This window comes from Musca domestica, unplaced genomic scaffold (genome assembly GCF_030504385.1).
Source record: "Musca domestica strain aabys unplaced genomic scaffold, Musca_domestica.polishedcontigs.V.1.1 31, whole genome shotgun sequence".
NCBI classification, from domain to species: domain Eukaryota; kingdom Metazoa; phylum Arthropoda; class Insecta; order Diptera; family Muscidae; genus Musca; species Musca domestica.
In genome coordinates, this window is record NW_026712309.1 from 1,421,022 (window position 1) to 1,446,859 (window position 25,838).

Genomic DNA, 25,838 nt, shown 5'->3' on the forward strand with positions numbered 1-25,838 from the left:
AAAATCTCCGGTATACCTATCCGTGAGACTATTGTGTCTGGAGTATTTTGGAAAGCAAGGTTGGCACTAAAAACTACCAAAGTGTCGATCACCTCACGCAAGCGTTTCGACGGGAATGGGCCAAAACAGCGCAGAACAACATTCGGACAGCGTGTTTTATTGGCCGTTTGGCCCTAATTCGTGCCAAAGTTGACCAATTCAAACAAATCTAGGCTTATTCTAAAATGTGATGCTATTTCCGACATCTTTTGCTTTCATTTAATAAAATTTAAAAACAAATGTAAAAAATATGGCGTTAGACTTTGTTGCAGTTTTTTTATCTCACCCTGTATAAACTTTATGGGGTCTAAGATGAATATTTGGAATGTTACAAACGGAATGACAAACTTAATATGCCCTCCATACTATATTCCTCGAGATATCTTTTTTTACTGGCGCCCAACGTTTGGCAGTATTGATTTGATACAATATCAGAGAGCTCGCCTAGACTCGAAAGATCCTAATTTTGACATTGGTGTTTTTAAAGAGACAGGAATGCGATCTCATTTGCAACCGACGAACATGAATTTCAAAACGTATTTTGGATATCATGACGATTCAGAAAGTCAGGTCTCTTCTTTGATATTATTTCAAATTCGTCTTTGATCATATGATAGTTTGGCGGTTCGATGAATCCGATTCTTTAATACCGACTGCACAACCCTTGTTGATGCAAAGGTGCAACCTTTTGGCTTCTTTAGTAAGTGCTCTAGTGGTGACAGCTTCGTTGTCACTGTTTCCAGTTTGGAGCTCTGGTAGAATATAATGCAGCGAATTATTGTTCTTCACCGCATTTAAATTGCCCTTGGTCTTAGACATTTTTATGTTGCCTATTTTAAATTCTGGAGTCCTATCCATTTTTAGGACATTAAAGTAAAATATAATATTTTTCCGGAAAATCTCATCATCTCATCACTTTATCCTTTCTTGAAATTTGGGGCTAGTTAAGGATCGTATCTGTTGTTTTCTTGTTCCTTTTTTCATTTAGACACCCTTAGTTTACTAAATTTCAATTCTATTTCCCATTTTCTATTCATAAAGTTGTATTTTATATCACAGCTTTTCTTTTCTATTTAAAAACAAATCAGCAGCAAATTTTCACACAAACCTAGCTGTAAATATATATCCACACAAAAATATTCCCATCTATTCCCACACCTTCTCCCACCCTTTTCATTCGAATGCATTAAAAATGCATCAGCAAATGGCGCTTACAAATCCAGCCTATCGCCTAATTCAAATGCAATAAATTGTTGTTGGATAACGCTTTCGATTAGACTATTGCATATTTGTTGAACTATTTTGTTGTTGCGGCTATTTCTGGCCAACAAAATCTAAGCGCGCAGGAGAAAGAACCAAAAAAACACAACTAACTACACAAATGGCGGCTGCTATATGGCTGTAGAGCGAAAAACATTCACACACAGGATAGGTATTCAAATTCTAATTCAAATGAATTGTTAATCAAATTTGAATAATTTTTATCTTTGGAAATTTATAAAAGCATTTCGGGCTACAACCAACAGCAACATATATGTATATGTAGGTATGATAGTACTGGTGCTACATTTGTGGTGTTAGTGTTTTCTGGACATGGTACATACAACCGTATTTCACTATGTAAATTTTTATAAAAATTTTCAATTTCCGCAGGGTTTACAAATTACACAAGCAACCTACTACTGTCGCACACACCCATCCATAGCCATTTATAGATAACATATAGCCCAACTGGCATACACTCATTCCCAACCCCCCAACCTCACCCAAACCATGACAACATTTAGATTTTTATGGACACTAAGCGGTATTATATTTGCAAGACCTGGGTATTAGATTTTTACAAAATAACCACGTTTTAGAAAATTTAATTCGCAGCCTAACGGCCGCAATTCAATTTCACAGATAAGCATCGACAATGGCCATGACTGGGGAATGGACAGCGAACAACGAACAGTGTTCAGTGACATGGGCATTGACTTAATGCAAAAACCCAACCAAAATGGAAAGGTAGTTTTAAGTTGAGTGGAAGTGCAAAACATAATCTAATTATATTTTGATAATATTTTTTGTGGCATCTGTTTTTGGAATTATTAAAAATATCATAAATTTAATGGAATTTTATTTTTTTCTGTTTACTTTCAGGTAAAAAAAATATTGAATTTAAGGTAAATTGTTGAATATTTAAAGTAAAACCAGGGACTTGAATAATACATATTACGAAAAGTGTAAAGTACTTGACTGACTGACTTAAGGATTCAATAACGCCCAGATGCAACGGTGGAAGCTAGAGTCTTAAAATTTTGGGTTAGGGTCAATACTAGTCCGAAGTTGTCAGATAAGACTGGGTTTTTGGGAATTCGTATCAGAATAGTATAATAAATACTAAGAGGTACTGAATATGGTACCCTTTGTATTTGTGGAGCAGTACGGCTAGAACTTAATTTTGAACTTGGAATAAGGGTCACTTATGAAGTGTATGATGGATACACCAGAGGGTTTTTGGAAATTCGCATATAAGTATAAAATGTACTACATTTGGTAAAATTTCGAATCATGTGAACGGTTAGGGCTAAAAACTTAAACTTTGGAATGAGAATCTATGTTGAGGAGTAAGGTCGATGTAAGTAGGTAATTTAAGAAATGAGTACTCATCCATACGCTAAGTACTAAAAGGTACTCAATTTGGCACAATTTGAAAGAACGGATGGAGCTCAAATCCTGAAATTTGATATTAACATTGCTGGCAGAGTGTAGGATTGAGATATGAAGGTAGTTTTCGAAATTTGTACTTTTGTGGACGAAAAGTTCTAAATGGTACTTAATTTGGTACAATTTCGATTTGGGTGAACCGATAGAGCTGGAATACTGAAATTTGCAAAAGGTACTTAATATGGTAAAATTTGAAGGAACGGATGGAACTGGAATCGTAAAATTAACATTACAACCGGATCGTAGGATTGGGATATAGAGGTAGTTTTCGAAATGTGTGCTTATAAGCACGAATATGACTAAATGGTACTAAGTTTGGAACAATTTCGATTTTAGTGAACCTGAAATAAGATATGATGTTGATAGGGCTGGAATCCTGACATTTGAAATAAAGATTACTCTTAGACTGTAGGATTTGGAAATAGAGGTTGTTTTCGAAATGTGTACCAAATTTGCTACAATTCGTATTTTGGCGAACCGACAAAGGTGAAATCCTGAAATTTGAAATTGGGATTACTGTGAGAGTGTATGATTGGGGTATGTAGGAAGCTTTGGAAATTCGTACTTTTGTGTACTAAATAGTTCTAAATTTAGTACAATTTAGGTTTAGATCAACCGATATTGCTGGAATCCTGAAATTGGGTAATGAGATTTTTCTGGGATTGTATGATTGGGGTACGCAAGTAGTTTTGGAGTTTAGGATTTGGGTATGTAAGAAGTATTAGAAATTCGTACTTATGTGTACAAAATTTGGTACAAATTTGGATTTGTATTAACCGATAGAGCTGGAATTCCGAAATTTTATGCTAAGGTCACTGTTGGTGGCTGTAGTTAAGATATTTAAGATAAGGGTGGTTTTGGAAATGTGGATTATAATTGTTCGAAAAGTATATAATGGTACTAAATTTGATGTTGGGTTAAGGAATAGAGCTGGACTCCCGAAGTTTGATATTGAGGACTTTTTTTGGTATATGGTGTTGAGATTTGGTGGGAGTTTTGGCAATGTATACTATAATTGTTCGAAAAGTACTATGTAGTACTATATTCGATATTGGGTGAAGGATAGAGCTGGAATCCCGATACTTTATATTTTTTGGAATCTGGTGCTTAGATCTAAAAAGGGTCCTAAGAAATATGCTTTCTTTAGAATTTTTTAAGGTCTTAAGAAGTATTCCTTCTTCGAAAGCAACCGTCCTCCAATGGTTCCTAACAATCACCACCAAAAAAGTGTGAGTAGATACACCACTACTCCAAGAATGAGTCTTCAGAACGACCTTTCCTATGAGTAAACATAGTTTCTACAACCAATTCATGGGCATGGCTTTTTGGAAGAATCCTTGGCATGATAAGCAAACTTTTATAAGTGCATCTTTATTGGGATCTCTAAGCAAGTCATTACTTGTCTAAGAAAGAATCTTTACATGAATCAGTTAACTGAGAAAGAATCCTTTGAAGCTTCCTTTCCAGAAAAAAGGTCCTCAAAGCACCCTTTCTACAAGAAATAGTCCCTGTTAGGATTCTTTCTTTAAAAAGGGGCAATATAAAAGCCCACTCTGTAAGAAAGGAAAAGTTTAAGTCCCATATCCTTATAAGCATGCTTTATTTTTTATAAGCATCCTTTGTAAACAGCTGGAAAACCGAAACTTTATATTGAGGACTTTTTGGTATTTGTGTTTAGATCTGGTGGTGGTTTTGTGCTGCTGGAAATGTGCGATATAATTGTTCGAAAGGTACTAAGTGGCACTGAATTTGGTATTTGATGAAGGAATAGAGCTGGAATCCTGAAATTTGATATAGAGGTCTCTGTTGGTATCTGGCGTTAAGATCTGTTGGTAGTTTTGCATATGCGTACTATAATTGTTCGAAAAGTGCTAAATTATACTACTTTAGATATACGTATCAAATGTTACTAAATTTGGTATTGGGTGAAGGAATAGAGCTGAATTTTCGAAATTCTTTCGTAAAAAAAACTTGAATAATATATAAAAGCTTAAAATTCGGAACAATTAGTACGATATATGAAGCTTTGATTTAAACATTTCATCAAACTTAATAAATTTTGCATTTGGGGTACTAAAAAGACCTAAAAGGAACTGTTGGAACGAATCTAAAATTGTTAGGGTTTACTTTTCGCTGACGAAGTAGCGGGCATATTCTAGTAATATTAATAATTTCGTACCGAAAATCAAGACGGCAGTGCAAGTGAGTAGCTCCTTCAATGCTGAAAATGGAATCATGTATAAACCCTATTTCGAGACTAGCAACCGACAAAATAACTGGCTTCTGGTTCTTTTACAAACACACATTTGCATTGCTGTCTACTTCCTCGAATGAATTATAAATCAGAAAGTGGTAGATCCCCTTTTTAAGGCCTATGGTCGAGGTACTACGTGTATACTTCCCACGGTGCAAATAATTGAGCCCCAAATTCAGCCCTAACTTTAGAGTTAAAATGTTCCGCCACAATAAAGGAAACTTGCCATATTTTCCCTCCTCTCTTCTGTACCATCATTTTTTACAATCATGTTTCCCGAAGCCTGGAAAATGAGCAGTTTGATCCCACTTCCGAATCCATGCAAGAATTCCATGGAATTGAAGTATTAACTCCTACTCATCCTGAGAGAACGCTTCGCAATGTGAATTATATCTTTACTCAACTAATGTTCTACATAAAAGCATTGCTTAGAAAAGTTATTCAAATGGCAATTCCAACTTGATTCTCCAAAATTACATTCGCAATTAATTTCAATTTTAAAATACAAAACTACATTTACAATTTGACAGATATTCATTTTGATTTGTTTATTTTGGCAAACCAACAAAGGGAATGGCATGGAGAATGTAGAATTTGGAATACCTTCAGGTTACATGTATTATTCCCTGTCATTCTTCCCCTCCCTCTCCCTCTTCATACAATTTGTAATATTTTGCTCCACTCTCAACGTGCGGATGTGACAACAAAACAGAATGGGGGGAACATATTAAAATTTGAACTTGCCAAAAATCAAATTTCGTTTTTGTTAATTTTGACAAAGAACACATGTATCTCATTCGGTCGCATTTCGTCGTCGTTCGACGTTAGTATTTGGTAACGATAGGGCAGCACCCACAGCAAAATTGCAGTGTTCGATGTTATTGTTGTTGTTACAACACATATACAAACAAACAACGTATGTTAAATTGAAAAACTTTGTTAGTTATATTATTAGTTTTCTATGTTCCTCATCGTTGTCGTTGTCATCATCGGCGTCGTCTTCTTCACTGTTTGCTTTCTGTCATTTCTAATACGAGTAGTTTACACATCTCCACCAAAGATTTGTAACGAAAAAAATGCCAAAAATGATAGAATACAACCGAATAAAACAAACGAAATAGAATCAACATAATTTACATGTATTCCTCCTTTTTTCGTGTGAGTGTGTGACATATCTCAAGGGTGGAGGTATTCCGAAATTGTACAGTGGTGTCGATAATAATATAGGTATTTGAAAAAGAAACCAGATTTGAAACATGAAATATATATTTGGAGCACAATTTCCATAAAAAGAGGGTCCTTTGCAGTATCCATTCATAAAAATAACACGTAAAAATATCTGTCGGTTTACTGGCACATATACATCCTCAGAAATTGCCCTGTTATGACGTTTGGAATTGGCCAATATAGTCATTTTTTTAACATGACTTATCTCTCATAGAAATATTATGAACTTCCTTTCTTCTTCTATGAGGAAATTTTTGTGGAAATGTTGACTTTTGTTGGGGAGGTACCAAAAGGAGTGGATTGATATTGCCCATTACTGTGGTTTATCTAAGTTTGGTAATAATATTACCATGTACCAAGTTCGAACCAAATCGTATACTTTCTTGGAAAGTTATCGTACATCAGCAATTCAGCCAGACAGATTGATTACCAGATCGACGACTAATGTCCTGAAAAGAATTTCGCCCAAGGAGACCTAGTGTCTAAAGCCATTATTTCTCTGAGGTTGTATCAAAATATATATACTCTCTGTAGCCATATGGCTAATGGGTATAAAAAAGGACTTGTTTTATGTGAAAGGGTTTTTGGAACCACCAAACATCCTAAGAAGTATATTTTTTCAAAAAAAAAAAGCATTTATAAAAAAAGGACAGGTAGAAGCACCCTTTCTCTCTAAGGATCCACATTTAAACCTTTTACTTTAAGAAGAGGTTCCTTACTATTCCCTATACTCAATAAAAGGGAAAAACCTTTTCTCAACAAATCATCCTCAAGCCCATGAGAAATGATCCTCTTGAAATCTTTCCTATGAAAGAGTTTCCTTCTTTGTAAATTCTGCTCCTAATTAACACTAGTCTGGGTAGATACAACATTTCTCTGAGAAAGAGTGTTCCGAAGAACATTTTCCTCTCAGAAAACGGACCTTTTCCATAAGAAAACGTAGATAACACATCCTGTTTATGAAAAAGCACTAAAAACACCTTTGCCATAAAAACCACTTTTTATCAATATTTTCTTATAGGTATAATTTCATTAAGCACAAGTCTTTATAATCCTTATTCTTTAAGGAAGAGTCCTAAGAAAAATATATTATATAAGAAAGAATCCTCATAAGCATTTTTTCCGTAAGAAAGGTCTTCGTTAGCGACCATTTTATAGGTAATCTGCATCATTACAATCCTCATGTCCTAATAAGCATACTTTTTTTTAAATAATTGTTCTTTATATGCATCCTTTCTAAAAAAAATGTCCTTATTAGCATCTCCAAAAATTTCTACATAAAATGTTCAACACCTCGTCCTTTCCATGACAATGAGCCCCTTCCATCGTCTTTTTGATAAGTAAAAGTATAATTTACATGAAAGGTTCCTTCACTGATGCCTTTTCTCTATATCCCAATCACTACAACAAATAATCCTTCAAAGTCCTTTTAAAAGGAATGGTCCGTTGAAACACCATTCTCTAAAATGAAGTACTTCCAAGAACATTTTTTTTTTTTTGAAAATTGTAAATGTTAATGTAGAAGTGCCTTTGTAAAGCTCCTCTCTGTAAAAGTGTTCCAGAGATCACCCTTACTTAAGAAAGTGATCTAAAAAAGGTCGTAATCTTTAAAGCTCTCATAAGTAAGTGTGAGTAGATACACCATTTCTCCAAGAAGGGGTCTTCAGAAGGACCTCTTCTATAAGAAAACATAGTTTACAAAAACTATTCATGAGAAGGGATTTTTGGAAATATCCTTGCCATGATGAGCAAAATGTTTATCAATAACTTGTTATTGGAATATCTAAGCAAAAGTCTTTATGATCATTACTTCTCCAAGAAAGAGTCTTCGTAGTAATCAATTCGCTGAGAAAGAATCCTTAAAAGCTTCCTTTTTATAAAAAAAGGTCCTCGAAAGCATCCTTCCCTTAAGAAAAAGTCCCTATTGGGATTCTCTCTGTAAAAAGTGGCATTAATAAAGACCTTTCTGTAAGAAATTATAATTTTCAGTCCCATACTCTTAAAAACATGTTTTATTTCTTTATAAGCATCCTTTTTAATACATGTCCCTATGGCCACTCTTTCCCTAAAATTGGTTACCTATAACTATCCTTTCTAGAGGAAATTCCTTCAAAAGCATCCTCTTCATATTAAATTGTCCATATTATCACCCTTTCTATAAGAACGTGTCCTAACAATCCTATAAGAAAGAAGATAAGAATAGTTTCGATAAAATTATACACTTCTCTATCAAGCTCTCTTTATAGGCACCATGTCATAGGATGTAAATAACTATATATATATATATATATATATATATATATATATATATATATATATATATATATATATATATATATATATATATCAATAGGATCTTTTTGAAAATGTGACTCTAAGGACCACTTGCTAATAAACGGATTAAAATGGCCTCCAGTAATACAATTTGTATATGAAAGATACCTTATGATTATCCATTCACTAAAAAATCCTTAAAAGGATACTTCTCATAAGAGTGAGCCCTTTTACTTAGTAAGAATCCTCTTAAGTAGTATTTTTAAAGGGAAGGGAGCTCATGAGAAAATTTTCAATAAAAATGTTTTTTTTCTAAGCAAATTTCCTATAAGAAAGGATCCTCATAACCGTATTTTCAATGAGAGACAATCCTTACAAAACACCATATCCTTATGAGTAGCCTTAAGATTATAAAAATTTGAAGAAAGAGTGCATGTGAGTATACTTTCTTTTAGAAAGAGTAACTATAGGTATCTTTCTATAAGAAGAGGTCCTCATAAGCATTTTCAGTAGGAAAACTGTTTACTTCCATCTCATAAGTTCCCTTCTGTACGAATGGCGGCCAATAAAACTCCAAGCTGTAAGAAGCAAGTATACCTAAAATCATTCTTTCTATATAAAATGATCATTCAATAGCAAAGGGTGCTAAAAATACCGATTTCGATATGAAAAGGATCTAAGAAACATCCTTTCTACATAAGAAGTTCTTTTCAAGTATCCTTTCTCTAAGAAATGGTGTATACTTCATATCTATGAAGCACTTTTTCTTTTAAATATTTCTCTGTTTATGAACCGCCCCCAAAATCTCCCATTTTTGAGAGAGGGGTTCTTAAGTTCTCAACAAAAGGGTTCTTAGAAACACACCTTGTATAAATAGAAAAATTACTAATTAATCTCACACAAGGTCTTCTCTAACATTCAAAATTTGTAGCATACTTTAAGGGTGGACTTGAGGTTTAGAGATAAGTTTTCTCATTACACACACACACAAAATAGTATTCTGAGATCGTATTCCCAATTCGCATATCTGCATTCTAGATCACTGTAGTTGCAATTTCAAAAAGAAAAAAATACCATATCAGCTCATCATCCCCCAAACTCTTCAATTTCAGACTTTTTCTTTGTAGTTTCATTTTTCAATTTCATACACAGCAAAGTTAGTGACAGCTGCAGTTGGCAGTAAATTGAGTGTATTTGGATAGCTGGTGGGTGGGTAGATGGATGGATGGCAAAAACATCAATGATGATAGAAAGGGGGTGGCTTCGATGGTGGTTATGCTGATAGCTGCGTGTCTCTGCATCTAGTCAACCATGTAACTCGTCAATGTGTCAATTTTCTACATTCAATCTTTCATGGCAAAACAAATATCAGACATCATTGTAGTTTGTTGCTTTCTGCGTCATGTCTCGACGTGAAAATGTCAGCGTCGTATACTTTGATGAAATGAGAAAATCTAACATGTAATACACTTGCTGGCTTGCCGAACACAAACTTAGGCACTCGCACACGCATACAACCTTACACACTTATACATGCTTTTCATATCCTGCCACCAGCAACATTTTCTAGCTGTAAGCTCAAGCAATTTTGCGGAAAAATCACATTCTATCACAGGCGTCAAAATACACGCACACAGTCATAACTTTAAAGGACAACCACAACATCATCATCGTCATATTGAATGATATTCTCCAAAGCAATCACATCTTCAACATAATATAAATACGAACATCCATGCATATGAAACTGTATTTTAAATATATATTTATTTTGCTTTAAAATTTTCATAGAAGAGGAAAATTCCATAGAAGTTCATTTGAAGAGAAGTATTTCCACAAAATATATTTTAAATTTCAATGTTATGTTTAAAACTAAAGAAGTATGATAATTTGTTAATTTGAAGGACACATTATTTTTGAGATTAACAATTAAGAACAGATACAATTTGTCAAATTGACAAATGATTCTTGAAAACGAATCCACCAAATTTTGTGATAATGTTTGATGTGGCGTATAATCATCAACATTACTTATGCGCACCCTAGCCCACTTACGAAAAAAGCAAATTGTAACAGACAAACTCCCCAGGGAAAGTAGGCTCAAATGTTTAAAACACAGATATTGCGGAGAAAATTATTCCAATTCATTTAACACATATAAAATATTGATACGAGCAAAATTTAAACTAAAGCGAACATTTATATTCAATTTTATACGAAATCTTAAATTCCGATGAATTATATATTCATATCAGATTTCTGGCAAAGGGAAATATTTAAATATTGCATGTTGTATAGAATAGCCGACTTGTTTCGCAATTACGACAGATATAAGTTTTGGAAATTGTGACCCTTTGTGGTTAAGGTACCAGAACAGGATGGCAGATATCTATCATCTTCACAACAGATTTTTCGTTAGCAAAAATGTTTAGATGTGTGAATTTTGAAGAGAGTTGGATGTTTATTTCGCGTTTTATAAGCGTTATGCTTTTCAAAATCTTGAACCCTTTGTGGGGGAAGTACCAGAAAGAGTGCGCCGATATATCCCATTTTCACAGCAGATCTTGTGTTAGTAATAATAATGGCATACGTGAAGAGAATGTGAGAGATGTTTATTTCGGATTTTGTGATCGATTTGGTTATTCAAAATGTTAACCCTTTGTGGGGGAGGTACAAGAAAGAATGGTCCGATCTCTACCATCTTTACAACAGATCCTGTGTTGATAAAAATATTGAGATTTGCGAAGCCTGAATGGAATTAGAAGGTAGTTATGCGTTTAAGAGCTTCATGAATATTCAAAATTGTGACACTTTGTGGGAGAGATACCAGAAAGAGTAGACCAATATATTATATCTTCACACCAGACCTTGGGTTAGTAAAAATATGGTTGATGTGTATAATTTGAAGACAAGCGGACTCTTACATCACATTTTACAAAAGTCATAATTATTAAATATTTTTATCCTTTGTGGGCGAGGTACTTAATGGAATCATGAAGGAACTTGATGGAGTGAACCGATATTGTCCATTTTCGCCACTGACCTAGAACTGATAGAAATATTAGAACCTGCAAAGTTGGATCAAAGTTGAAAATTTCGTGTTGTTTTGTGGGGAGGTACCAGAAGGAGTGGACCGCTATTGCTCATCTCCGAACTCGATCTAAGTTTGACAAAAATATTACGATGTACAAAGTTTGGACCAAATCGGAATGAGTGAAATCGTTATCTGAACCGATTTCCATCAAATTTTAACGTCTTATTTCTAGGATGAATTCAGTCGTAATTACCAAAACTTAGTACATTTGGGCTCATATTAGCCATTTGATGCACAATTTACCCGAAATTGGTTGCAGATATATGGGAGCTATATCTAAATCTGACCCGATTATCGCTACTTTAAATAGGGTTCGTCATTGAGCCAAACATCGGATAATAAATGCGACATTTTGATCACAAGAATACGTGGACGGACGGACAAACGTTCTAACGGACAAACGTTCGGCCTTTGGTCCACCTGTCCTCCTACAGATAAATACATGCCAAATTTTAAAATCAAGTCCTATATGTTTCTTCTGGCCATCGATAAATTTTATTTATAGATATATGAAATCGTCGCCAATGGTTACAGGAGAAAAACTTGGATATTCCTTTAATCAGGGTTAACCGTGCAAATGTTTTGTGTAGATTTAGAAAATATCCTGACAGAATAAAGAAGATTTAGAAAATATCCTGAAAGACAAATTATATAATTACCCAATCAACATCTTTAAAAAATTAACAATACTGTTTTTGACCACACTCTTTTTCCATTGCTGGGGTAATACTTCCAATTTATTATTAAGAAAACAAACTTCAGAAGAAACAAAATTGAAATTATTTCTTTTTTAATAATTTGTAATTCTTAATTCACAAACAGAGAAAACCCCACACAATGGACACATGCAGACAGACATAGAGAGAGAGAGAGAGAGAGAGAGAGACGTCTCTTAGAAAACCAAACCAAATATCATTTACTTTTGTGACGACCAGGCATTTTTATGCCATTAGAAAATATTTTTATTTCTTTGTCGAGCTACAATTTTTTCAGAGGCATTTCTATTCAGCTGTTTTCTACTCCTCAGAGACAAGATAGCGAAAAAAAAGAAAACCACACACAGGAAGTACAAAGAACACACACGCACCACAACCGACAACAACGAACACACAAAGCACAAATGGCAGTGCACAGGCCATATGCATGCATGCATGTATATGTGGGATTGTGTGTATGAACATGGATTAGTGTGCGCTTTAGAGGTGTGGGTGTCAATGGAAATATTGACTTTGATGTCTCTGTAACAAAAGCTGATGATCTGAATGCTGGCTAAAAATACAAAACAAAACAGCGGCACAAACAGACGAACAGATATGTAGTTGGGTTGTCGTTGTTGTTGAGGTATCATCTACAACTTTATAGAAGTAGAAGAAGAAAAACAAAACAACAACCACTTGAATGCATGCATAATATGAATGTGTGCTGCGTTCTGGCTTCTCTTTTATAGTTAACTCGTTGTTGATTTAGCCAAGGATGTACCCTCCATGTGTACAGATGTTAGCAACTGTTTGAGTGCGTATTCTGCCGTTTGTTGTCTTCTATGTTTTTTTTTTCTTTATTTTTGTTTTGTAAAAATAGCTCATAAAGAATGCCGAGCACAAACTAATGCAACAACAAATATTATTTTTATGTAAAAAAATAGAAACAACACAGCGCATATGTTTATTTTGCGTACACGCATCTAAATAAACCTTGAAATGGCTTTATTTCGTCGAACATGTTATAGACAAAAGGACGACGACAACAGAAACAAACGACAAGACGACTAAAGATTATATGTATAAAGGGGATATGAAAGAGAAGAAAATAATATAAAAAATAATATAAAAAACAAAGTCAAAGAAGGCCGCAAACATGAATTAATGTCAGAACCTCAAACCAGAGAAAAAATGTCATTATCCGCAAATTAAAATGCGGGAGGTATACTGGGCTACATATGCTACTTCTTCGGTGATTACTAAGATTCTGAAGTAAGTAACGGTCAGTCTATATAAATAAAATAACATATAAAAAAGTATGAACTAAACTGATGGACTGACTGATAAACGCCATGTCAAAACGTTTGAATCTAGACTATTAAAATTTTGAGGTCACTCTTGGAACAGAGGGGTGGAATAAGGCAGTCATTTATTGGAAATTCGATGAGACCTAGAAAATTGAAAAATAAGATACGGTGGAGTTTTTTTTAATCTTGTACAAGAATGGTAGCAAAAGTACTAAATAGTACAACATTGTTATAAAACCTTCAATAAGAGCTAGAACTTTGAAATTAGGCATGGAACTCATGACACACTGGGGATTTTCGAAACATCGTTCCTGAGGGTACAAACAGTACCAATGAGTTCAAAATGGCACAACATTTTTATTGAGCGAATGACAAGAGTTAGAATTCTAAAACTTTGCATTAGATCTATTGGACGATATAAAATGAGATTTTCGCAACATCGTTCGAAAAGTGCTAAAAGGTAGAAAAGATTGTCCTGGTGGGAACAATATGAACTTTAACTTCAAGATTTTCATGCATATTAGTCCTTGTGCAGACGACTCTGGTACCTGAGATTTTTTCATGCTTTAGGTAACGGAGGATATATGTATTTTGATCAGCGTAAAATTCTAAGACGATTTAACGATGTCCGTCTGTCTTTTGAATTCACGCTATCTATGATATAGAAGGCTAAAATTTTGCACACATATGTAGTTTGCCATTAGGCAGGTTAAATTCGTGAATGGGCCTTGTCGGTCCAATTTTCGTATATCCACCATAATACAGTACCTCCCAATATTCGGTATGTATTGGAAGATCTTGACGGGTACTACAACCTATGACAAACCAGTAAAGAAAGTCTTAAAGTCGGGCGGGTCCGACTTTATGATACCCTACACCACATTGCCAATTTAGTAGAGCTCCACATAACAACTAAAAGTTTTTATGGGAGAATTCAATCATACATGCTATGATTAGAATTACAATTTAAAGTTCAAAAGACTAAATATGCCGAAGCATTTGTATCTTTTTAGTTCGGACTTGTATAGCCCATTTGATATATATGGGAACTATATCCAAATCTGAACGGAACTTGTTAAATTTTGACAAAGATATTTTTGTGAGCTGTATTTCATCTATTTCCCTGAATATCGTTGTTACGGAGTGCATATTACGGCTGTGGGTAACAAATATAACAAATCGGATGAACAATATATATGGGAGCGATAGCTATATCTGAACCGATCTATCTTCACCAAATTTGACATACTAGCTTCTAGACTAAATTCGGTCGTAAGTGCCAAATTCCATCCCATTTGGACAAATATTAGACGTTTGGTGCACAATAAAAGGTAAATCGGACGAAGTTATATATGGGAGCTGTATCCAAATCTGAACTTACCTCGATAAAATTTAGCAAAGGCATTTCTGAGCTGTATTTGATATATTACAGGTTTGGTGCACAATAAAAGGCAAATCGGACGAAGGGGAGCTATGGGAGCTATATCTAACTAATAAATGCGAACTGTACTTTGTTCACAAAAATACATGGACAGACGGACGGACGAACGGACATGCATAAATCGACTCAGAATGTGATTCTATGCAGATCATAAAAAGGAACTATTTGCTTTAGCCTGTTACAAACAAATGCACAAAGACATAATACCCTGACCACCTTGTGGTGTAGGGACCACTCCCACGTCTTCGTATAGAACACAGGTAGCGGTACCTTCCGATATTCGGCACATTGATGATATTAACGACATTATTCGCCGGAATTGTTTTAAAATTCCTATATGAAGTTCAGAATCGGTGCTACAGCCCATGACAAAAAAAAATACCTACACAGATTCACGCTTTCGTTTAGCCCCCCACATAGCAGTTTTCATTTAGACAGTATTTTTCTACGGTATTTAAAAAAAATACAAGTTCCTTCAAAGTGCTGGATGGTATGGTCCGCCGAACTTATCTCGTTTTTTACTTGTTTCTCTTTTTAAACCCTCAGCCATATGCCTAGAGAAGGTATATATCATTTGATACAGCAAAACCGTGCCTCATCGAAATAACGGTTTTACACCCTAGGTCTCTTTGGACCAAATACGTTTCAGAAGATTTTGAGTCGATCTAGCGATGTCCGTCCGTCCGTCTGTCAGGCTGGCTGGCTAACTGGTACGCACGAAAAATCTCAAAGAGAGTATCCGATTTGCTCCAAACTTGGTACACCGTAATATTATTATAAAACTTAGATCGAGTTCGGAGATGGGCAATATCGGTCCACTTCTCCGGATACCTCCCCCCACAAAAGGTCGAAATTTTCAAAAAAAAATATAAATTTTTTTCTGCATAGAAAGAGAAACGATAATCCGATTTTGTTTCAACTTTGCAAGTCCTTATATTTGCATCAGTGCTAGGTCAGGTGTGAAAATGGACAATATCGATCCACCCTTCTGGTACCTCTCCCACAAAGGGTAATAATTTCAATATTTATATCCCTCTTAACTTGCAAAACAAGTCAGCAATTTATTTGAACATGGTATTTTTAAATATTTCTCACAACCGAAGATCTGATAAGAATATAGAATTTTTCGGTTCATTTCTTGTGGCACCTTTCCCACAAAAGGCATAACTTTTGTTTAACAATTATTCACATATTTGGCACATCCCAATGTTTTTATCTCATTTCTACATTTTCCAAATCGTATCACATATATCAAGTTGATATATGTAGAGGAAATTGTTGATATAGTCCAAAACTGGCTCTTTTAATATTTATATCAGTCCTAGAATAGATATGATATGGGAAATACTGTCCCATTTCTTCGGAACCTTCCCCATAAAGGGTCAACAGTTTGAATAATCATTACCCATTTCAAAATAGTTCTTTACCCTCCACCATACAACAGAGGGCATATTAAATTTGTAATTCCCGAAATATTCCTCTGATACCCCAAGAAGTATAGACATTTTTGACCTGCGTACAATCTGTTGAAATCTGATGAGTGCACATTATTTAATCTAGACTATGAAATTTGGCATGATTGGTATTGAAAATAGACTATATGGGCCCACGTTTGGACTAGCCCCAAAATAGCGGTAATTCGGTATTTGGAATGTTTCTGCCAAAATTTCCAACCAAATAAGCTAAAACTTTACATTTGGAGTTATTGGAAGGCCTGTTCTCTCCCTGAAAAAAATATTCGCTACAGGCCTACTAATTGGCATGACCCCCATATAACGGTACTTCCCGATTTCCGGTATATTGAAGGTATCTGCCACAATATTCAATTAAAATTCATAATAATAATAAATATAATTATAGTAATTATAGTAATAATAATAATAATAATAATAATAATAATAATAATAATAATAATAATAATAATAATAATAAAAACAATAATAATAAAGCTTTTTGGGTTTTTTTATCTTAAGGAAATGGTCGATATATTCCAAATCTGGTACTTGAAATATTTATAGCAGCCGTACGGACAATATTACTCCTCTCCTTCTCAACACCTCACATAAGTGGTCAACAGTATGAATAATCATAGTCCAATTCAAAATATATTTAAATAAACGATCATTGGAAGAGGGTATCGGCAAGACAGACTAATTCTTTTTAACTCGTTAAACTATAAATATTTAGAAACATACTCATGCCTCAATCAAAAAATTGCCATCCGACAATTTGTTGTTTTAAACTTTCAGTTTTTAATCCTCAAAGTTTAACCCTAATAAAATTGGAAAAGGTTCAGATACATCTTAAAAGCCCATCATAACTAACATGCGCAAGACACACTAATTACCCCCGGCATGTTCTAAATTAAATTTATTTTGAAAAATTGTTCTTGGTATTCCTGAAATAATTTCTAATTTCCATCTAAACTGGCACATTTTTTTTTTTTTTTTAAATATAAAATTCTACTCCACGCAGCCGTTCATGAAATTTTACCTTTGTCAACCCGACGCAATTTCCCTGCATGCAAATCAATGTTACCCTCCTCTTAAATATCCTATTCCACCAAAAACCACCAAATTGAACTTAGCGGGACGCATATCGCATAAAATCAATGACCATAATGCAAAAAACCAAACACACACACACTCACTCACACCCATTTTATAAACTGTCCACCAGAATTTTGGTCAGTTTTGTTGTTTAAATAACGTTTGACTGACCACATGTGAATTTCTGTGTGCCCATTGGCTGAGTGGTCTAAATCAAGGAAACCACACCAGCACCGCCACCACGCATCGCCATGAGGCTCCAAAAACTACACCTAACGACACATGGTGGCCCGATGGCCGCAACATTTACATATTCCGCTTTGACTTATATTCAATGTAGTGGAGTGTGAAGTACGAGGACATGTTGTGAGTTAGTTGTTTGTTTAGCTGTCCTTGTGTGTGTCGGTGTGTGTGTGTTTCTTAATGTCCCTGAATGAAAATAGTTTACCGAAAAACAGTAGCTTTTGTTAAAATTGACTCAAATTTCCATGGCCAGCAGTAGCATGGTGATGGTGGTGGTACTACTCCTGTTGCCTCATTGTCGAGTTCATTTTCTGTGCTATTGAATTTATTTACCTTGGTTAGTTTGAATTTAAATATGTCATTGTTTGTTGTCAGTTGGCAATGCATGTATGTTCGTTGTTCTGATCTAGGCCACATACGTTTAAGGCTGATGAGAAAAACAGTGTCATAAACAAACTACCAACCCAAAAAGGTTTTTTTTTATCCAAATTTTAAATTTTGTTAATATTGGAAAGGGGAACGTAGCATTGAAGGGTAAAAAAGGAAAAAAATGTAATGCGGTCAAAAACTGAAGATTTTCAAAAACATGAAACATTTTTCAATATATATATTTTTCCTATTTCCTTCAAAGTATCGTTGAAAGAAAACTAAACAGGTTAAAAAGTATCAGTCGGTTTTGCCAACAGATGTATATCCTCAGCCAATGTTCGATTATTTAAATACATTTTGTTCTCTGTTACGATTATTCAAATTATTGACCCTCTGCGGAGTATGTTTCGAAGTTATAGGTCAATATTGTCCATTCCGTGTCGGACCCTCCTATGTGAGGGAGGTACCAGAAGAATTGGTCCGATTTCTACCATCTTCATAAAAGGTTTGTGCTGATGGAAATATTGAAATGTATTAAGTCTGAATCCAATCGGATGTTAATTTCTCGTTTTATGAGCTTCTTGGATATTCAAAATTTTTACACTTTGTGGGGGAGGTACCAAAAGGAGAGGGCCGATATATCCAATCTTTACAACAGATCTTATGTTAGTAGAAATAATGGAATGTGTGAAAAGAGAACCTGATGCTTATTTCTGATTTTATAATCATTTTGGTTATTCAAAACGTTGACCATTTGTGGGGGAAGTACCAGAAGGAATGGTCCGATCTCTACCATACTTATGACAGATATTTCGTTGATAGCAATATTGAGATGTGCCAAGTCTGAATGGAATCGCATATTAATTTCTGGTTTTATGAGCTTCTTGGATATTCAAAATTTTTACACTTTGTGGGGGAGGTACCAGAAGGAGAGGACCGATATATCCCATCTTTACAATAGATCTTATGTTAGTAGAAATAATGGAATGTGTGAAATACAAAGAGAACCTGATGCTAATTTCGGATTTTATAAACGTTTTGGTTATTCAAAACTTTGCCCTTTGTGGGGAAGTACCAGATCTTGTGTTGATAGAAGTATTGAGATGTGCCAAGTCTGAATAGAATTGAATGTTAGTCTCGTGTTTTATGAACTTCGTGGATATTCAAAATTTTGATCATTTGTGGAAAAGGTATCAGAAGGAGTGGACCGATATATCCCATCTTCTCAGTAGATCTTGTGTTAGCAAAAACAAGGGGATGTGTGAAAAAATTTAGAGAACCGAATGCTTATTTCGGATTTTATAATCGTTTTGGTTATTCATAACTTTGACCCTTTGTGGAGGAGGTACCAGAAGGAATGGTCTGATCTCTACCATCTTTATAACAGACCTTGTGTTGATAGAAGTATTGAGATGTGCCAAGTCTGAATGGAATCGGACGGTAATTTTGAGTTCTATGAGCTTCATGGATATCCAAAATTTTGACCCTTTGTGGGGTGGTGCCAGAAGGAGTCGAACGATATGGGATGGGAAAAATTTGGAGAACCGATGCTTATTTCAGATTTTATAATCGTCTTGGTTTCTCATAACTTTGACCCTTTGTGGAGGAGATACCAGAAGGAATGGTCCGATCTCTACCATCTTTATAACAGATCTTGTGTTGATAGAAGTATTGAGATGTGCCAAGTTTGAATGGAATCGGATGTTAATTTCGTTTTTTTATGAGCTCATGAATATTCAAAGATATATTCCATCTTCACACCAGACATTTGGTTATAAATAATATTGTGATATGTGTAATTTGAAGACAATCGGATACTTATATCATATTTTATTAGAGTTATAGTTATTCAAAATTTTGACCCTTTGTGGGGGATGTATTGGATGGAGTGAACCGATATTGTCAATTTTCGTACCTGCTGTAGCACGGATTGAAATATTAGGATTTGCAAAATTGGAGCAGAATCGGATTATATTTTCCCTTTCTGTGCAGTAAATTATTTGTTTGACAGTTTTTTTCAGATTATTTTCTTTGACAAGTTCCAGAAGAAGTGGACCGATTTTGCCCATCTCCGAACTCGTTTTAAGTTTGACAATTATATCACAATGTGCCAATTTTGGACCAACTCGGATACTTCCTTCGGGAGTTATCGTGCACGCCAGTCAGCCAGATAGACAGACGAACGGACGGACATCGCTATATAGACTCCAAATGAAACGGATTTGGTCCAATGAGACCTAGGGTCTAAAACCGTTAATTCGATGAGGCGCTTTTTGGTCGTTTCAAATGATATATACCCTCTCTAGCCATATGGTTGAGGGTATAACTAGCCATATGGTTGAGGGTATAAAATTTTTTATTCAAAATATCCTCCGCAGAATATGCCCATAAGGCCATCTACATTTATTTAAGTAGTAAAATTAGACATGTACTAGAGAAGACATACTGAGGACATTCCCTTCATGAAATATTTCTATGAAAGGTTCTCAAAATATAATACTTTGTGATATAGTATTATCCATAGTGCTCAAAAACTTTTAATTGTACATTATAATTTAAATTTTTTTCACAAAACTAAATTAAAACGAACCGCACTTTTTTGGTTCAGTTAGATATGCACAATACCTACCCTTTCATACTATTTCAAACCTACAAAACTAATTAGTTATCATATGAAATTTTGTTAGCAAAATATTCAGTTGATAATTATAATAATCAAGATTAGCTTAATAAACTTCAAGGTGGCTGGGAATTTAAAACTTAGTTAATTAGTCTACAAACTTATCGCACTAATTGTGATACTTTATAAGTGATAATTTTGTATAAGGGGAAAAACATTAAGGATGTTTAATTGTTTCTATTAAAAAGTGCTTGAGGGGATTGCAAAATTACCCTTATTTTGAAATGTTTTTATTAAGATGTATTTTCCAAGAGAAAAACTAAAATTCGTTTTATTATTTTTGTTATTTTCAGATGATTTATGAAGAAGATGACATGAAGAGCCAGTCCATATGAAAGGTAAAATTAAAAATAAATAATAAGTCAAACGTCAAATTAAGAAGGATTAGATTAAGTTCTCCAAGTACACTTTGATTTTTTGAGAACATTCCACTGTAGAAAAATTGTTGGCCAGACTAGTCATTTAAAGGACAATAGAGCCAGGGTTAAAAACTTAGTCTAATTTATGTAACTCTAAATAGGATTGTCAGAATAAAACGTTTTTGAATGTTTTCGGAATTTCATATTTAAAAATTCTGGCTAAAATCTCAAAAAGATCTGATATTGCTTTTTACAGTTATACCAAATTGTGAATCATTTTCAACATATTAAGAAAATAGAAACATCAAAATTAGACCCACAACGATAGTCCGAATTGATCGATTTTGTTTGCAATTCAGAAAGTTGGAATTTTAATTAATTTAAATTTTTTATGTTTTTTACTCCCTTCACAATAAAACCCCTCTTATCTTCCTTAAATAATTTCAATAAACTCATTTATATATATGGAGATCTGGGACTGGAATCTAGTTCTACAATTTTTTCATTAGACATTTCGTGTTAGTTTTCATTTCACACTTTCATAAAAATAGAATTGAGGCCCTGGTTGTATCAAAATTCGCCCAAGAGAAAATTTTATATCGGTACACACTTTGATATTTCATTATAGGAAACTTATGTCCTTTTTAGGTCTATTGATGGTTCACATTTTTGGACCGATTTTGAAAAAAAATTACCTACCGGTAGAATTTTTGGTATGGGATCTCTGTGTCCACGATTTGGAATTTGAATAATTTTAGACAAATTATTTAGAATGATAGGTCTCACCTTCGAGGCCAGATATTTATCTATTCGGGTTCGTATCCCAAATCTCATTATTTTGATGATTTTAGCTACATTTTAAATATAATTGTTTGAAATTTGGTATTTTAAGTTCATATTGGATACAGCATTGGTCCTAATATTATATATTACCCTAAAATAACTGGATCTCCAAAATTTTGATATTTTAATGATTTTAGGCACATTTTTCAAAGCTTGCTCTACAATTGTGTATTGTGTTTAAGCATTTGTTTGTAACATGAAAAAGGAAACAATATAGACCCATAGTTGCTTTTGATGATAATCATATTCAGAGTCGATTTAAGCATATCAGTCGGTCCGACATTTGAATCTTCTTTATTGTTTTTTAATTGGTAACTAAATTAGCTCAAAAGTAAACAATATATGTATAAGAATAAGAATTCTCAAAATTTAGGAAAAAAATCAAAACTGTGACCTTGATCACAAATTCCTCAACAATCACTGAAATATTTTTTTATTAAATGTTAAAAAATTGAAAAAATATATATTTAAGAAAATTAAAAATGTTACCTGTCCAATAAAACTATGAAATATCATCAACGGTAACTGTTTCCTCAAAGAAATTTACGACTTATTTTAACCGGCTTCATATGTTACTTAATTTTAACCAGAAAAATTAATCCGAACCATTGGGCGCCATTTTGCAATAGAGAGTCAGCTTTCTTTACGGCGTTGCAGTAATATCCATCTACGAGTCCCTTAGTTGGCATCTTTGTCCAGACTAAATATTGAGCTAGTTGAGCTTATTTTGCCATACAAAACAACTGCACCTCAGATTCTGTAACAAAAATTTCAATTGGAAAATTAAAATATGGCGGATTTCAATGTCATGAGATGTAGTGAATTTTATCATTGGGGACTCAAATAGAACTTCATAAATTTGCTTTGAAATAATAATATAGATTTTCTTATAACAAGGAATTCTGGATAACATGCGCTTCAGAACACGTTTCGAGTGAAGGATACAAACACTGACAATTTATGTTGTATCCTCTACAAAAAAGGACAATGAAAATTTTGGTTGTATCCTCTACTTCAAAAGATTCCACACGACCTGGTACCCTTTTTTTGTCTGGTGTGCACTATAAACTGCCGGTTAAAATAAGTCGTACATTTCTTTGAGGAAACAGTTACCGTTGATGGCAGATGTCGAATCAACTTCTTTTTCAGGTTTCCACACTGACTGTATTGTACTTAACTTCCATTTCCACTGCTAGAAATTTTGATTGGATATTATACGATCAGATCGGATATAAGATCTGGTATGATGATACTTGGCATTTTATACATATTCAACAGTTATTACTGAAGAATAGTCGACAGTTATTGCTATTTGATTTTGTCAGTACATTATGACAGTTGTTTTTATACCCTCCGCCATACTATGAAGGGGATATTAACTTTGTCATTCCGTTTGTAACTCCTCGAATTACTCATGTCAGACCGAACAAAGTATATATATTCTTGATCAGCGTAAAATTCTAAGTCGATTTAGCGATGTCTGTCTGTCTGTCTGTCCGTCCGTCTGTCTGCCTGTCTGTCTGTCCGTCTGTTGTAATCACGCTATATTTCGAATGAATTGAGATAGATGGCTAAAATTTTGCACACATGTTTAGTTTTCCAGTATGCAGGTTAAGTTCGTGGGCCATGTAGGTCCACGTTTTCATATAGCCCCCATATAACGGTACCTCCCGATATTTGGTCTTTTCATGATTTTAGCGACATTATTCACCAGAATTGTTTCAAATTTGGTATTTGAAGTTCGAAATGGATACTTCAGCCTAAGACAGAAAATCGTCTATGCTGGTCCAGGTCTTCGTATAGGCCCCATATATCAGTACATCCCTATATTCGGTATTTTGACGATTTTAGGTACAATACCCACCGAAATTGTTTGAGATGTGGTATTTGAAGCTCGTAATGGATGCTACAGCCTGTGACAGAAAATTGTCTATGAAGGTCCAGGTCTTCGCACAGCTCTGATATAATGTTATCTCCCTATATACGATATTTTGATGATTTTAGCTACATTATTCACCGTTTATTTCAAGTTTCGAATTTGAATATGGTAATGGCTTATGACAAACAATGCCTATGTAGGCCCACGTCGTATACACATCAATATAACGGCTATATTTGGTATTTTTAAAATTTTACCGGAATGTTTTAATGATTTTATATTCTGAACTTACTACTTTTTAACTTGTTAATATCTGCATAAGATCCGAATTCGGACCGAAAACTGGAATGTCGGAAAAAAGAACAGAAATGCGCACGATTTTATTTCCGAGATCGGGCCGACAACTCTAATTTTCCTTCCGAATTTCCCATGGATATTCGGTCCGGCTTCGCTTTAAAAGTCAGCTAAAACTTCAGACAACTCCATTTTTCTTTCGTTCAGAAGTCGTACCGAATACGCATGCGAAATCGGTATTTTTATCCGACTTTCGGTTTGAAGTCGGACCGAACTCGTATAATTTGGTTCGCTGGATTGTAGGATAACTTAAGACATCTTCATAATAGGTATTCAACCGTCTTTATCTATTCTTCATATTCACATAGTCTACAGTAGTCAGAAAGACTTAATATCACATATCTGATACTGCAGTGGTCACTCTGTATGTCCATCCCGATTATTCTCGAGATTACCGGCCTGATGGCATTAGATACCCTGCGACCGATCTCTAACGGCCACCTTATAGCATTCCAGAGATTGGGATACAGTGAATATTTTCGTTGAATTATTGCAGTATCCCATATCGTAAAGGAGTCATAACCGTGGATAGGCTACCATATCTTTCATAGCGATGAATTTTCAGGACTAACTCATGGCACTCTGATTTTTTATTTCTTGATATTTTTTGTTATTCTCTGTAAAAAATAAAACAAATTTCATTAGTTGTATCTTCCATTTATATTGTGTTCGAGTCCTTGTTACACCCCCTCTTTAAACAGAATACCCAAATCATTGCCTTGTACCTCTTTAAATACCATAAACGCATTGAAAATATATTGTCTGGGTGTATGTGTATGTTATCCCAATCTCCCTTTTGCCCCTTTCTAATAGCCTGTTTCCTTAACACTAATACACAACAAACAAAGCAAAAAACGAAACACAGAGGAAATACAAATTGCAAAAGTGGATGTTTAACAACAATTACAGCAAAACGAAACGAGAGAAAGAGCCATTGCTAAGGCCATAGCAGAACAATAACAAAAACGACAACAACAACTCTATCAAACTTTTATAGAAAGACAAATGTAGAAGAATATCTTCCAAGCAATGGAGTATTGGGAATAGTTGAAAGCAGCAGTGGCAATGGCAGCAGTTTAAAGGCCCAACAAGAAGATGATATACACATTGTGTATGGCCACCAAAGGAAACGGATGTTTATATCTTTACATCCGTTATTTTTGTTGTAGTTATTGTCTCTATTCGGCTGCTGTTATTCGAAACGAATTGAATGACTAGCTGAATGCTTGATTGTTTTTGAGAAATCTTTGTTGTTTTCTGCTGTCTTGAGCTTCCAAATTCAAAGATATTTATCAATTGGCTTGTAAATGTTTATTGTCCATGTGTTTGTGTGAGTGGCTGTGTGTTTGTTGTGTTCAACCAAACAAAAGTTTTACGATTTATTACAATCGAATTAATACAATAATACACTCAATATGGCTGAAATATCATCCCGCCCAAAATCAAATCGTTATCCCTCCCCCAAAACAGAAGGCCCACAAAATGTTGTTCTATTGTGAATTAAATGGCTTGCTTT

General features: G+C 34.3%; 1 long non-coding RNA gene across 1 annotated transcript in view; it reads left to right on the forward strand.

The window, feature by feature from the left end:
* Window positions 1-25,838, forward strand: part of LOC101900233 (uncharacterized) — a 329,862-nt gene that overhangs the window by 218,323 nt on the left and 85,701 nt on the right. The window contains exon 10 of the long non-coding RNA XR_009342681.1: window positions 21,181-21,225. This is a non-coding gene — a long non-coding RNA (uncharacterized LOC101900233). The remainder of the gene's footprint in view (window positions 1-21,180; window positions 21,226-25,838) is intronic.